This window comes from Chrysochloris asiatica, unplaced genomic scaffold, assembly GCF_000296735.1.
Source record: "Chrysochloris asiatica unplaced genomic scaffold, ChrAsi1.0 scaffold00012, whole genome shotgun sequence".
Taxonomy (NCBI): domain Eukaryota; kingdom Metazoa; phylum Chordata; class Mammalia; order Afrosoricida; family Chrysochloridae; genus Chrysochloris; species Chrysochloris asiatica.
In genome coordinates this window covers 26,910,043-26,926,500 of record NW_006408530.1, presented here as the reverse complement: position 1 = coordinate 26,926,500, position 16,458 = coordinate 26,910,043, and the positions used below count along the sequence as shown (strand labels likewise).

The window sequence follows — 16,458 nt, the reverse complement described above, 5'->3', positions numbered from 1 at the left end:
CTTGGCTGCCCTGTTGTCTCCAGCCAGAGCACCACCCATTCAGCATCTCTCCATGAACATGGTGCGCACACTCCATTCTTCTTACTGACATAATATTTCAATCTATTAAAAAGTTTTTCCTGGCATTTCAGTGACACTTGAGAAGAAAGGAGATATAAACTGATATAGGAAGGTGCTTTAAATTTTGTGGGGAAATTTCAGAATCTTTTAATTCTATGAAACTTTTGAAGCTCCCTTATATCTTAATTATTACTTAAAAATTAGTGCAGAGAAGCAGGGACACCAGAGATGGAGGCAGAGACAATGATATGGAGAGATGGAGCAGTTGGGGACTTTAGACTCAGAGAGGGAGAGAGGCTGTGTGCTGACAACTGGGGGGCAGACTTTGGTTGGTTGATGATGCATGGGGAGGATTGTAACTATGGCAATGAAACAGTATACGATAGGATGAATGTAAAATTAATGTTCTCCCATGTAAATGATCACATAATTCACAATAAAACATTAAAAAAAATTTAGTGCAAACTCTGGGTCCTTAATGTCAACTGATGGATGATGTTAATAACAGTACTGTCGTTGATATTTTCTATTATTTTATTTAAACAGAAGGATCTCCTAAAATAGATTTTAGGAGATCTATTTAGGGAATTCTGGTGTGGTGCTATGGTTTAATGTGCCAGACTGCAAAGCCATTTGAACTGCAAGGTTGGCGGTTCAAGCTCATCAGTCACTCCTTAGAAACCCTATACAGGGTTGCTATGGGTTAGAACTGACTCAATGGCACTTAACAACAACAACAACATTTAGGGCTAAAATGTTCAGCATGTTTTATGTTTCCTCATGATCTATGACAAAGGTTACCAGTAGTGGTATTTTAGACTTCTTATGTACTTAGCTACACGTCAGCCACGACTATATATATGTGTGTGTGTGTGTGTGTGTACTAATATATATGTTAGTCATTATATATACTAATATATAGGTTATTAGTATATATAATATATATATTATATAATACTATATACAATATATATTAGATATAATATATAAGCTTCAAGAAGTATGAAGTTTAGCTGGACAGATAAGATTAGCATTCATAACTAAAAACACAAAAGTACTATTTTTAATAGATGTGTGCAAATGTATATGTAAGAATATATGTAGCATAAATACGTACACATATCTACGTATACATATAAATATATATGTATATGCATACCTATGTGTGTATGTGTGTGTGTATTAAGTATTAAGAATACAGGTCTGGCTGCAGTTAAGAGACTGTGATGAATATCAGATGGGAGATTTAAGTCTGGGAAAGCAGGAAGAGAATTTAGACTCAGTGTGTTAAGAAAAAGAGAGTTACCATCTCATTCTTGGTAGCAGAGTACCATAGTAAAAGAAAGGAGCATTTAAGGCAGATAACTGATGTGTGGAGTGAATCTGCAGGGCTGATGTTGAAATAAGGTAGACCAGCAAGGAGGCAGCAGTAGTGATGACATGGTAGAGGATGGAAGGAAAAGACAATTTATAGAGGGATTTGGAAGGAATTTTCACAGGATTCGTGACTGAATGGATATCAAAGGGAATGAAAAAATTACACCAAAAATAGCTACAAGACTTCCACTTGCAATGAGAAAAGCTTAGTAAATAGATTTACGATGTCACCCTCCCCAAATCCCAATAAAATGAATTAGGAATAGAGAAATCAAGGAACTGCAGAATGGAAATCATGACAAAAAATCCACAAAATTGGAGACTCCCTGGAAGACATGAAGAACACTGAATAATTATGACAGAAAAGACAAGTGTGCTGAGCAGCCTGCAACCAGAAGCAAAGGAGAGGATGGTTAGTCATGTGACCCCCCTCACGTGTGTCAGAGTAAACTGTGTTCCATAGGGTTTTCAATTTGAGTTTTCAGAAATAGAAGGCTAGGCCTTTTTTTCAAGGTGTCTCTGGGTGGATTTGAACCACTTAACTTTTGGTTAACAGTCAAGCATGCTAGCCATTTACACCACTCTGAACAGAAAGGAGAGGTGAATTCTGGATACTCACCATTTAATTGAAGGCAACATTCATGACAGCTTAGCAAATTATTTATGAAACATTTCATAGAAGACTTCCATTTACAGTAGTAGAACTACAGGAAAAATGAAAACGGTCCTTTAGCTCCAAAACAACACAAATTGGGGTGAAGGTAGTAAGGTGTAAAGCCACAGGTAAGTAGTAGATTTTTTAAAATTAGGATAACAATATATAATTTTATGCTAAATAAATTCAAAGATACACACAAGATATATAATTATTTTTTGAACTGAATAAAAGGGATTCAGTAAGTGCTGAAGAATAAACTAGAATAGATAAATAACCACAGAGAAATGGAAAGTTTATAAATATGCCCTCTCCCAAAACAAAAAGGCTCAAGCAAATTGAAACTATGACTGCCATCAAACTTAAGGGAAAAACAATTCCCAATTATTTTTTCATCTCCTAGAATGGAGGGAGGCAGATAAATCTTCCAAATTTGTTTTATGACGTGAGTATAATTCTGACTAGAAGCTCAAACATGTTTCCATTTTGCTGTATTTCACTTATGACGATAGAGTCAGCATTCCTAGATAAAGTATTAAAACTTCATGTTGTTGTTAAGTGCTGTCGAGTTGGTTCCAATTCATAGTGACCTTGTATAGGGTTTCCAAGGGGCAGCTGGTGAGTTCGAACTGCATACCTTATGGTTAACAGTCCACTGATTATCCTACAGTGCCATACTAGGATGTAGCACACACCTATCAATGTCTTAAAATAGATCAAATCACTGAATTAAAGCAGCTTTCATAACAAACCTATTTAAAAATAGAAAATATAAACAAGTTAACATGTCAAAAATATATGCTCATTTTGAGAAATCCTAAACCATATCTGAAACCAACCTCTATTCTTGATTTAAAAAAATTATTTTAATATGGAATACAAAAGTACATTATTAACTTGATACATAATTTTTCAGAAACTAAAGGCAAACATTGTATTTAGTGAAATTTTATTAAAGATGGAAACATTAAAGAATGTCACTTTCACAGTGTGATTCAACAATATTTTGAAAGTTGTATCCAGTTCACTTGTTGTTAAGTGTTGCCAGTTGGTTCTGGCTCATAGTGACCCTGCATAGGGTTCCTGAGACTAATTCTTTCCCTGTGGAGTGGTTGGTGGGCTTGAACTACCGATTTTGTGATTAGTTGTCCAGCATTTATCCTACAGCGCCACTAGCACTCTAATATACTAGGAGAATAAACTGCAAGTTAAGAGGCAAAAATATTCAGTAGCACCAAACACAAGGTAATATGTAGGTAATATGAAATTGTCTATAAATAAAATCCAAGGAGCCCTGCAGCATAGTAGATTATGAGCTGGGTTCCTAAATCGCAAGGTCAGTAGTTGGAATAAATTTACCAGTCACTGTGCCAGAGAAAGATGAGGCTTTCTGCTCCTCATCTTTGTAAATCTGTGAAGATTTACAGCCTCGGAAAGCCCATGCTGGGTCGCTATGAGTCGGAACCAACTGGGTGACACATAGTACCACCAACAACCGTACCAAATCCAGGAGAACCAAATTAAAATATTTTGGAACTAATAAACCAGTTCAGAAACAGAACAGATGCAAACATAAACATACAAAAACAAATACCTACTGCGATCAAGCCAATTTCAACAGTTGTGTGTTGTTGGGTCAGTTCCAACTCACAGCGACCCCTTTACAGGCTTTCCAAGATTGGCTGGTGGGTAAGAACTGCTGTCCTTTCAGTTACCAGTCCAGTGCTTATTCTACAGCACCACACCAGGGTCCATGACAGAGTAAAACTGTTTCTTCGGAATGCTGAGACTAAATCTTTATGGAAGCCAACAGCCTCTTCTTTCTCTATCGGAGCAGCTGGTGAGTTAACAGTCTAATGCTTAACCCACTGCTCCATCAGGTCTTCTTCAAAAATAAATTGCCTTCTTGATGGTGATGGTAGTGGTGGTGGTGGTTATGAGCTGTGAAGTCGATGCCAACTCATAGCTACCCTGTACAGGGCTTCTGAGGCTGTAAATCTTTTCAGGATCAGAAAGCTTCATCTTTCTCCCTTGGAACAACTGGCAGTTTTGAACTGCTGACCTTAAGGTTAGCAACACGATCGCTACGCTATCAGAGTGCCTTTGCCTTCTTTATATCCCACTAAAAACAATTTTAAGATGCCATCAAGGAGATGAATCGTGAGACTGCATATGTGAAAGAATGTAAACCATTTTGTTCTTCATGCTATGAAGACAATGATTTTGACACTTTAAAAAGGGTGGAGCTTGGAGACTTCAAGATCAGAAAACATGAATGCTGGAAGATACTTGTTCCAGAAAGATACGCTTGGTTTTGGAACCGTTGCGTGAACTGGTTTAGAGGAAATTGAGTTAAAATGAACAGCAAGCTGCAGAAATATAGGTTTGGAGCCTTAATAATGGGCAAGGTACTAAAGTACATGTTTGGTTATCATCAATGCAGGAGAGGAGCAACAGGCAAAGTCCCAAATATGGAAAACACACCTTTGAAAACTTTGCCTCCTTTTTGTTCTGTTTCTGTTACTGAATTCTTTATATCATCTTTTGTTTGGACTTTGAAATGCAACACTTATTACTATAAATTATTGTTATCATTATTACAGAATTGGACTCTTGGTGTGGCGCTGTAGGATCAGCACTGGACTGGGAATTACAAGGTCAACTGTTCAAACCCACCAGCTGCTCCTTGGGAACCCTATATAGGATCACTGTGAATTGGAGCCCACTCTACAGCACTTAAGGAGCTTTGGTAGCATAGTGGTTACAAATCGGGCTGTGAACCTCAAAGTTAGCAGTTCGAAACTACCAGCTGTTCTGCTGGAGAAACAAGAGGCTTTCTGCTTCTGTAAAGATTTATAGCCTTGGAAATCCTGTACAGGGTCGCTCTGAGTCAGAACCGACTCCACGGCACATAACCACCACCACCACTTACAGCACTTAACAACAGTATATAAAACAAGCAAATAGGAAATCTAATGAACCATTTAAAAATGTATAGTGTTGTTGTTGTTGTTAAATTGTTGTTATGTGCCATTGAGTTGGTTATGACTTATAGTGACCCTGTATAGGGTTTCTGAGGAGCGGCTTGTGATTGAACCACCAACCTTGTGGTTCAACCCAACCATGTGGTCCAGTGCTTATCCTACAGCGACACACCAGGACTCCATTGTATATAACATTGTATATAATCTCATGTCATCAAACACCTCCACTAGCTAAGTCTACATCAATAATGAAGTGCCATCGAATAGGTTCCAACTCATAGCGACCCTGTGTAGGATTTTTAAGGAGTAGCTAGTGAGCTTGAACTGCTGACCTTGTAGCTCACAGTTCAGTGCTGATCCTACAGCACCACATCAGGAGGGCCCTAATAAGGAAGAGAATTCTAAAATAGATATCACCGGCAGTTTTAACCGCCATATAAATTACTCATGTGGCCTTTCCCTTTAACTATAGTTATTGTCTGTTTTGAGTGAATATATACACTTGTATGTTATTTACACATGGAAAATTTGCTCAGATCTTAAATTGTCAGTATATATGAAATTATATATTGAATAATTTTACATGTTTATACAATTATTATGAACTCAAAATCATTTTATTTTTGAAAAAATAAACAGCAATATTACAAAGGCAGGGCTCATTTTTAGGAGATGGAGGTGTTTAAAGTATAGCTGAGTCAAGCCCCCAAATCAGTCAGTCTTCCTGTTTAAGTTAACCTGAATCCTACATGTCAGGACCTTTAACTAGTTCTCCCATCTTAGACGGCTCTCCCATTAACTAGTTCTCCCATCTTAGACGGATCTCCCATGCCAGTTGTTTTAAAGACTTTATACCATTTATGTCTGTACTTCTGAAACCTTAGGAATTAGTTACAAGTATTTTTTATTTCAAGGAGCCCTGGTAGCACAGTGGGTTACGAGTTGGGCTGTTAACCACAAGGCCGGCAGTTTGAATCTACCAGCTGCTGCACAAGAGAAAGGTGAGACTTTCCGCTCCTGTTCAAGATTTATAGCCTTGGAAACCTTATATAGGGTGGCTATGAGTCAGAACCTATTCAGTGGTAGTGTGTTTGGGGGTTTTTTGGGTAGTCACTTGCTATCTGTCTGGTTAAAGCACAGTATTATGATGTGACACTGCTTATCTTAATAATTAGAATTTAACTGAGAGCCAAATACGATTTATTTAAATTGAAGCAATGATAGATCTTAGTAGTTCACATTTTAAAATAGGCCTTTTTAATTTAAATTTTTATTGATTTGGTTATTGTATATGTCAAATAAGAGCTCATCAATTCCCTTTGCCTGATTTCAACAAATATTCATTTTCCATAAGCAGAGATAGCATTAAGCACTATTTTAGTGTTTTAAATATATGTCTAAATATATATATCATCCAAATTATACTTTTAAACATACATATGATTAGCAAAAGAATACCAATAAAATTCCTACTTAAAAGCAATTATATAAGTGTATATAAGATGTTGTTGCTGTTGTTAAGTACCGTGGGGTTGGTTTTCACTCATAGTGACCCTGTATAGGGTTTTCAAGCTTTTAAATCTTTTGCAGGAGCAGAAAGCCTCATTTTACTCCCATGAAGTGGCTGGTGGGCTTGAACCACTAACTTTGTGGTTCTCAGTCCAGTGCTTATCATATCATATCCTAGTTTAAAGCCTATAAAAATGACACTAAGGTATTTGTTGAATGATCAATTTTTTTAGAAATAAAACCTAAATCATTCGACACCAGATTCATTGTTTTTTCTAATACATGGATTGTTCTTGTTGTTGTTAAGCCCCATAGAGTTGTAATTCACAACAACTCCGCATGGGGTTTCTGAGGCTGGTGTGATGCTGCAAGATAATGCACTGGACTGCAAGGTTAGTTTGAACCGCAAGGTCGATGGTTCAAACCCACCAGCCGCTCCTTGGAAACTGTACACAGGGTTGCTAGGGGTCGTAAACAACTCAACAACATTTAACAACAACAACAAATCTTTGCTGGAGCAGGAAGTTTCATCCTTCTCTCGAAGGATGGTGGCTTGAAGCTCCAAACTTGTGGTTTGAAGTCCAGTGTTGTATCCTATAGAATCACTGTGTTCAATACATAGATGGAAATCTATGAATGTCCTTCTCTATCTTGAAGTCTGAATGAGAGCCTAAAATATGATCAAATGTATGATAAATGGAGAAAATATTGGAGTTCTCAAGGATTTCATTTTACTTCGATCTACAATCAACACCCAGGAAAGCAGTAGTTAAGAAATTATGTATTGCCTTGGGTATATATCTGTTGCAAAAGAACTTTTTAAATTTATGAGTAAAAATGTTACTTTAAGGACTAAGGTACCAATAGCCCAAGCAATGGTATTTTTAATGGTCCCCTAAGCGTAGTGGTTACGAATCGGGATGCGAACCTTAAGGTCAGCAATTCGAAACTTCCAGCTGCTCTGCGGGAGAAAGATGAGGCTTTCTGCTCCCATAAAGATTTACAGCCTCGGAAACCCTGTACAGGGTCGCTGTGGCTCGGAACCGACCCAACGGTACTTAACAACAACAAAATATCTGTAAGCTAGACAATGAGTCAGAATAACGAAGAAAAACTGATACCATTGAAATATGACAAAAAGAATAAGCAAATATGTCTTGGACGTATACAGTCAGAATGCTCCTTAGAAATGAGGCAGGTGAGACTTTGTCTCATGTACTATCAACATGTTATCAGGAAGGACTAGTCTCTGGAAAAGGACATTGTTATTAAGTGCCGTTGAGTCGATTCTGACCCATAGAAACTCTGTATAGGGTTTCCATGGAGCAGCTGGTGAGCTTGAACCACCGACCTTGCAGTTCAAAGGCTTTGCAGTCTTTGCCCACAATGCCACACCAGGAAAAGCACATAGTGCTTGGTAGAGGATCAGTGAAAAAGAGGAAGACCCTCAACAAGATGAATTGACACAGTGGGGATGGAGAAGGATTCTCAGTGTGTGGTTCTATTGTGAGAAGGATTGTTATGAGTCAGATGGCATCTAACAACAACAACAACTGTGTGTATATCTAAGATATAATAATTATCTATGTCATTTAAGCTTACAAAATTGTCATTTCTCTTACCGTGGTGGTGGTGGTTATTTACCGTGGAGTCGGTTCCGGCTCATAGAGACCCTACCCTGTACAGGGTTTCAGAGACTGTAAACCTTTACCGGAGGAGAAAGCCTCATCTTTCTCTGGCTGAACAGCTGGTAGATTCGAACTGCTGACCTCGTGATTCACAGCCCAGTTCGTAACCACTACGCTACCAGAGCTCCATAAGCTCCATATATATACATATACTTATATATGTATACATATCTGTATGCACATACACACACATAGAGAAAATGTTCTTTGAACATATATGTTGTTGTTGTTGTTGCTACTTGCTGTTGTGTTGGCTCTGACTGATAGTGACCCTGTATAGGGCTTCCGAGGAGCAGCTAGTGGGTTTGAACTGCCGACCTAGTAGTTTAAACCAAACTTTTGGTCCAGTGCTTATCCTATAGAGCCACATATTTACATATATATAGTTACATATTTTATATTCAAGTGCTGTTTTAATTCTTTTTTCAAACATTATCTAGCACAGCTCAAGTAAAGACGTTCACAACAGCATATGTAAACAATTAGCGCACACACAGTTCTAGGGTCTAAAAGTTTTATAGAATTATAAGCCTCTGGCAATATATAAAAGGAGGCTTCAAAAGTTCAACTACCTTTAAATCCAATTTTTTCATGAACTTTTTGAAGCCCCCTTGTATGTACATTTCTAATAGTATTTGGGTTTAAATAACAAAATTTACATTTTATGGTAGTTCTATAAAGAAACAGAATTATTTATTAAATATTTATCTTACAGCATAATGAACCAAATATTTGATTGAGAGTGTTGATCTAGATTTTCATAAATTAAAATAATGTAAAATGCATATTTTCAATGAACTCTTTGAACTCTTTCTATATTATTAAAATTCATAGTGTAAATTGCTTTAGATCCTTTTTTTATTGAGTGGGTATTTAAAATAAAAAATGAAGTTGCCATCAATACCATTCGTTGTAATAAAAAATAATTGAGTAGCATGTTAGCTAATGAAGACTCAGATACCTGAGTAGAATACCTGAATTGGGCACAATTTAAAAGATTTATAGTAAAAGAGTGTTAGAGATTCTAAGGCAGTAGAATAAATAAGTTAATTGGGAAACAATTATTTAGAATAATTTAACCATATGAAATTTACATTATAACCATTGTGCAAGACAAAACTATAGGATTTTATCTGTTAATTCAGTCATCAGTTGAACAATATAGAAATTAGTACGTTAAGTCATTATTCTGGCTACAATAAGGATACTTATGAGTAATCTCACACGGGTGAATGCTCAAAATCAATTGGACCAATTTTTTAAAGAAGCTTTAAAATAATTGAATTTCAAATCAAGATATTAAATGCCAACTTCTAGCTGGCGATAATGTTCATGGCTAAGATAGAAATGAGTCTGTACAGAAATGCTGATACAGCCTTTAACTGTAGGCACTTGAATGTACAGCTATAATATTCTTTTTTTTTTTTTTTTTAAGCTTCAGGTTAAGGAGTCTGCAGAATGTGTAAACAGTTAAAGACAGTCCTAGAGCTTTTACAAAATCTCAAACCTGTGACACATTTATATTCATCTTTAACTGCTACAACTAAATGACTAAATCATTCAACATGTATTGACTAGATCCTTATTAGTTAAAAAGTAGGCAATAATTATAAATATCAGCAATCCTTAATTCATTTCACTTGCATGAGCTACATGAGCTGACAATGTAAAACCTCTAAAAGGTTTTACAAAAAAACCTTCAGCCTTCTTTAGCATTTTGAGCATTAATCAAAAATAATAAAAGATATTAAGAAAAATAAAACATAGAACGAAGATTAAGAAAGCTTTTTTTTTCCCCCATTAGGAAAGCTATTGAGCTATAAAATTGTTCCCAAGTGGAGTCAGTTTCCTATGTCCAAGCCATTTAAAACTAAAGGTATATTAATCCCAGAGTAAGACAAGGGTATCTTTTACTGGGAGGTGGATAGGTGGGTCAGAGAATTAATGAAGACTTAATTGTTTAATCCTAATTCTTATTTTTAAAAAAGTATAAGATAATGATGCCTATCATGACATAATTACAATAGATAGATGAGAGCAAGTTAATTTTAAAAGCCTTTGTTGTTGTTGTTAAGTACCAAGTACCGTGAAGTCGGTTCCGACTCAAAGTGACCCTGCACAGGGTTTCCGAGGCTGTAAATCTTTACGGGAGCAGAACGCCTCATCTTTCTCCCGCGGAACCGCTGGTAGTTTCGAACCGCCGACCTTGAGGTTAGCAGCCCGATTCGTAACCACTACGCTAAAGCCTAGCCAACTCGAAATTATTATCATGATTTTTTTTTCTCTCATTGTCATCCAGCCAAAATACCCGACATTGGGAAATAATCTTGATGTTTATTGAGGAAAACTATTGTGATTTTTGAATGGGCAATAGTCAAGAGTTGTCATTTCTTGTAAATACATGGTGGAAATCGGTATATATTACAAATTTTGCAATACACCGATGTTTAAACAATTAAATTAGCATGGTAAATAAAAATCTTATTAATGTGGATGGCACTATGTAATGTACTACCTTGCATCACAAGTACTCTGATTGTAAAAGAGTTTTAAAATTTATTTAAAATTTATTAACTTCCATCACTTTTCATTTATCTTTTATTTTATAAACTCATTCTATTGCAAGAGAAATAAGTTGAAATGTATCATTTATTTTTCAAATCCTCACTAAATTTTATCTTAAACTCAAGCTAATCATCTCATTAAAATTCAAAATTTACTAAATCTGCACTTTACTTAAAGGAAAAAATCATAGTTATTATGAGTTACAAATTATCATGCAAATCTGTAAGAGGTTGTCATCTGGTGAAATCTTTACATATATCTTGTCATGAAACAACACCCATTTTGTTTGTCTTAGCAATAATTTCAAATGCTAATTTTCTCTTCATTAGGTTGCAGGAAAAAAAATGTGCTTTTAATATTTTTATAACATATATGCTACTGATTAAGAATTTTTTTAAAATGCAGACATTCAGAATGGATACATTTTGCACTTGCCTCATAATCTTATTAATTAGATATAGCAAACTGTTTGTTAAACCACTGGACCTAAGCCAAGAAAATTGGGAGAAGACAAGTAACTCATACATTCTTCATAGACAATGTTTATCAACTCAGCTTATTTTCTTAAAAGATGCAACTATCACAAAAGTAAATAAATTCATTCTAGGTTACTAACTTACTTGGGGCAAACTACTGGTGACTATTTTCAAATATAACAGTCAATTTTCATAGTATGCCCAAATAAATTCATATCATTATTTTACTATGTAGCTTTTTTTTTTTAATGCCAGATTGGCAGTACAGATGGAAAAGTAAAATCCAATACCAACAACAACTCAATTCTACCCACTCAACAAAATTTTTAAAATATTTTATTTATTCTTTTGCTCTGTATTAAGCTAAGGGCAGATCTTCTGTGTACATATGGTACCTAGAAAATTGAAAGACAAATTTTCCAACCTAGAAAACACTGTATTCACTTGTTGTTAGGATTTAACAAAGAAGTTCAATAATCAGCTGAAAAGGTAAAACAAAACTATGAGCTCTCCAAAGGGGCAAATTTATGACCTGTCCTTTGTGATACCTGCCTGTGGTGGGGATGGGGAGTGGACTGCTGTGGGTTGAGTGTGTAGTGGGATTGGAGGATGTTTCTATGTAGCTCTACCCAGCTCAGCCACTCTGTTTTCTTTTCACATCATAACCCCCTTGTGCTATGAGGCTGGAAACTTGCTCTAAGAATGTGGAGAATGTAAATAGCCTTTTATTGTCCAAAAGGATAGCAGTGTAAGGAATGTGTGCTTATCACAAAGCTACAGCTCCCTACCTCACTTACCATAATAAAGTGCTGCAGGGGAAAACAAACAAACAAAAAAGCATTACAAGCCAAGCACAATCCAAAAATGGATTAGAATTTGACATAAGCTTCATTACAAACTAATCAATCAATCCATGCTGTAATATTAGAATCAAGATGCATTTCTTATTTCCAATTGAAAATTGTAGTGCATTGGAAAAAAACAAACAAACAAACAAAAAAACTCAGACATTACCAATATAGCAGCCAGAACTTTTTACCCTACACATGCACAAATTTATCTCCTCATCTTTAAGAACCTAACATAGTATTCATAGAGCAGACACACAGTACATGATCACTGAATGCAAAATTAACATTATGTTCTCTATATTCATGACGATATTCTGAAGACACCACCTAAGTACCTGATTCCTCATGCTTTTACGGTTTCAGTTACATCAAACAAATGTTTCTTTGTTACATCACCTTTTATAGGAATCCATATTAAACATTTTAGAAAGCAAACAATACTAAAGTAAGACTAATGTATCATATTTTTATGCATAATGCTTTAGATGTAAACTTTATTTTAAAATGTAATAATGTGTGGTGCTGTAGGATCAGCACTGAACTGCAAATCTCAAGGCTTGTGGTTCAAACCCACCAGCTGTTCCTGGGAAACCTTAAGGAGGGTTTCTATGAGTCAGAACCTTCTCAATGGCACTTAACAACAACAACTGTAATATGTAGAAGCGTTGTGGCTCTGTAAGATAAGCAATAGATTGCCAACCAGAGGGAACCCACCAGCTGCTCCAGGCGTGAAAGATGAGGCTTTCTGCTCCACAAAGATTTACAGCCTTGAAACCTTCTACTGGGTTGTTGTGAGGTGGAACCAACTCCAAGGCACTTAACATGCCCTCCTTCTGATATGTAAATATATATTGAATGTATTGTCAATAAATTATATTTAAGGGATATGCAAAATAAGACCTCTAAAATAACAGCTTTTGATGTAAAATTATAAAATTTGGACTGCTTTCATTTGTATAGATAGCCAAAATGTACATATGCTGGCTCATTCAAGAATGTTTTGGCTCATCTCTACATTTATTTTCCTCAATACCACTGAAGTTCTTTGTTAATGCTATGCAAGGGAAGCTAATTTGTTTTGTAACCAGAATGGACAGTCCTTTGGTAGGTTACCTTTTAAAGTCCTTGTTAGCCTCAAAACCAGCTGATAGTTTCTGCCTTATACATATCATTAAGAAACTTTCATAAGTTATTTGATTTTCACTCTAAAAAGAAGTATTACAGAAAGAAAGAAAAGGTTTGGTTCTTTAACCTGGTTTTAATAGCTAATTGGGTAAGTCTTAAGTATGAGGACCTTGTGCCATGAGATCAGGAGAAATATATTACATTGAGGGAATGAGCGAAAGCTTTTATAATTTTACTTCAAAAGTTATTAATTTGAAGGTCTTGGCTTTGGACATTCCTTAAATATAATGAATAACAAATACATTCAGTATATGTGCATATATATTAGGTTTCATGCAGGGACAACAATGCGATGCGAATCACGACTATCCGCTCGGCTCACCATGATCCCTAAGTAACCTTATAATACCTTTCAGATTCTTTATTGCTCCAGAGCCTGCTAGAGGTCTCCCAGAAAAACTACTTGGAGATGCCCAAGAGGGGGCCCTTATGTGGAGTTGGGCGTGAAAGTTACATCTCGCGTACCCAGTCAGCAGAAGTCCCCATTCTAGTACCCCGTGCCAGACCGAAAGACAAGAGAAATCCAACGTGCTCCTAAAATCAATCTATACTCTAAAATATCCCAAACGCAAGGTGCCACAATCTATCTAGCCCTGCAAAAATGGATACATGATGATCTCTGGTTTGGGAATGTCTGTAGGCATCTGGGCAAAATACCACGTGAAATGGTAAAAGTACCTAGCCCCTCAAACTCTGGGCTCCAAGAAGGTTTTCCAGCTATCTTCATCATATTCATTAACCCTCATTCTCTCCACCTTTTCTCAAGAAATCTTTTCCTTCTCCCGCACCTTTTCCTCTTCGGTCACTTTCTGCCTACTTCACGCCAGCGCTTAAGTTCCAAACCTTGCTAAGCCCTTCACTGCTTCTATCTCACCTCTATTCCGTTCCCCAACTCTCCCCCTTCAGTGTTTACTCCAATTTTTAAAAAAAGCCCTACTCCGAGCGAATCCAGCTCTACTTCCCCAGAAGCCTGGGCTTGGATTCTAATTCCGCGATCCGCCTTATTTTCCCGCCGAAACGCGCGGAGCGCAAGGGAACCCTTGGCGGCCGGGGCACTCACCAGCTGCAGCAAACCAGGGACCACGACAAGGGGCAGCGGCCGCAGGCGCATGGTGCCGGCTGGCGCGGCGTCTCACGAGCTGCGCGCCCTCGCCTGCCTCTCGCGCATCTCCACTTCTGGGAGCGGGACTAAGGACACCAGGGACACACCGCGGTGCTTCCCTCCCAGAATCCGAACGCAGCGCCGCGCCGCGCAGCACGGGCCGGGTGGGCGGGCGCGGAGGGGGAGGGCAGGCGAACCCGAGGTGCCTCTCCCGGCCCCCGCGCGCCCCTCCGCGGACGGGCCTGAAAAGAGCGTGCGGGGCTACTGGAGCTCCGGCTTGAGGACTTCCGCGGGGCTTTGGGTCAAGGTGAGGGCGAGGGGCGCCCGTGGGTCTCAGGCGGCAGATCCAGGAGCTTTGGTGCGGGTAACGGTGCGAGGCTGCACCCAGGATCCTGCCCCTACGCACGCTATCCCGCTCTACCGGTGCTTTGTCGAGCTGAGCGCTCACCGCTGGCCCAGCTCTGTGAGCTCTGCGTACCCAGTGCCTCCTCCCGCCTCCCGCCCAGTAGAGGGTCAGTCCAGGTGGCTCGGTTGTACCAGGCGTCCTGCCCACTAGCTGCTCTCGCTGAATCGGGAGGGGTGGGGGCTGGGTAGAAGGAGTGATTTTCCTCGGAGGATGCAGGAAGGACTGCGTTGGGAGACAATCCAGGGAATTTGGGGAAAGGCGACGGTGGGGTCCAGGGGCGGGGCTCAGGGGTCTGCAAACAGGAAAGACAGCTGTGAAGGGGAGACTGGATCGCCTGGGAAGAGCACCCTACTCCGCCGGTGCTCTTAGTTCTTAGAGTCGTGGGCAAGGGGCGCGAAGTGGAAAGATTCTGGGTTTGGGAAGTAGTGGGAACCGAGAAGGTGATACTGAAGGAGTTGCGGTAGGGCAGGGAGAAGCCGAGCCGAGGTACCGTGACCCCAGCATACTCTCGTGGATGATGTAAACAGTGCCTAGGAGAGTGACAGAGTTTCGCGGCGAAGACTTCTATCAGGGGCTGGAAAAGAATAATGAAGAGAGAAGACCCGCCGCAATCCTTAAATGCCGCGGAGGCTACAAATCTGCCTTCCATAAACCACAATCCGCATGTTAACAACTCTCCATCTCAGGGATCCTTAACCTTTAGCTAAGTTTGTGCTGAATGCGCGAGTGGAAAAATCTAAGGGCAACGGAATCGCAGATTCCCAAGCATTTAAGGTGCATGAGAATTTAGGCATCATCAAGTAACCCCTTTATTGAACAGATGGGAAACCTAAGACCCAAAGAGGTAAAGTCACTTCTCCAAGGATGAGTCTATAGACAGCTACTTCAATAGAGTAGGAAGAGAAGGCCTCTTCTTACTTTTAGAAACACAGTTCTTAACAGAACAAAACCAATGAGTCAAGGAACTAGAAGTGCAATTGATTTCCAAGTTTAAAACACGAAACACAACATAAAATGAAGTTCGTTGTTTTCCTTCCTCCCATCCTCCCGGTCTACATTTGAAGCAGAGCAGCCTTGGTACTAGGGACCCAAAGGCCAAAGGATTGACTTGGTAGCACTAGGGCAAGGTTCTCTGTCTTTTTTTCACTGGGGATGCCGATTGTTTGCAAATGGAAATGGAGATTATTTCAAAGTGTTCTGAGATCCCAGAGAGACTTTGAGAGCAGGTTTCCCCTGAGGTTGCAGGTGGCAGATTTCTGCTGCAGAACTCAATTACCCTGTGGAGGGAAGAGATGCAAACAAGGACATGTGTCCTTCCTGACCTTTGCTGAACCTCACTGGGGGATCCTAGAGCCCTATGGCAAAGGGTGTACCAGCCTTATCCCACTAATGCTTGCTCTCAGACCCTTCATCTTCCTTGGAACGATTCTTAAAAACAAACAAAATCATTGTTTACATATCTAAATCTGTCCCTCATTCACTCTACCCCTCACCTGCCCTTCCCCCATCAAGATTCTCTTACCCAACAATCAGAGCCCACTACTACTACAACGTGAAAGGCATTCTATCCTAGTAAATAGAATTTCAAAAACAGGAAGGA

At 38.7% G+C, this 16,458-nt stretch overlaps 1 pseudogene; it reads left to right on the top strand.

The window, feature by feature from the left end:
* Window positions 1-14,459: 14,459 nt before the first annotated feature.
* On the top strand, window positions 14,460-15,008 carry LOC102824015 (annotated as a pseudogene).
* The last annotated feature ends 1,450 nt before the right edge of the window (window positions 15,009-16,458 follow it).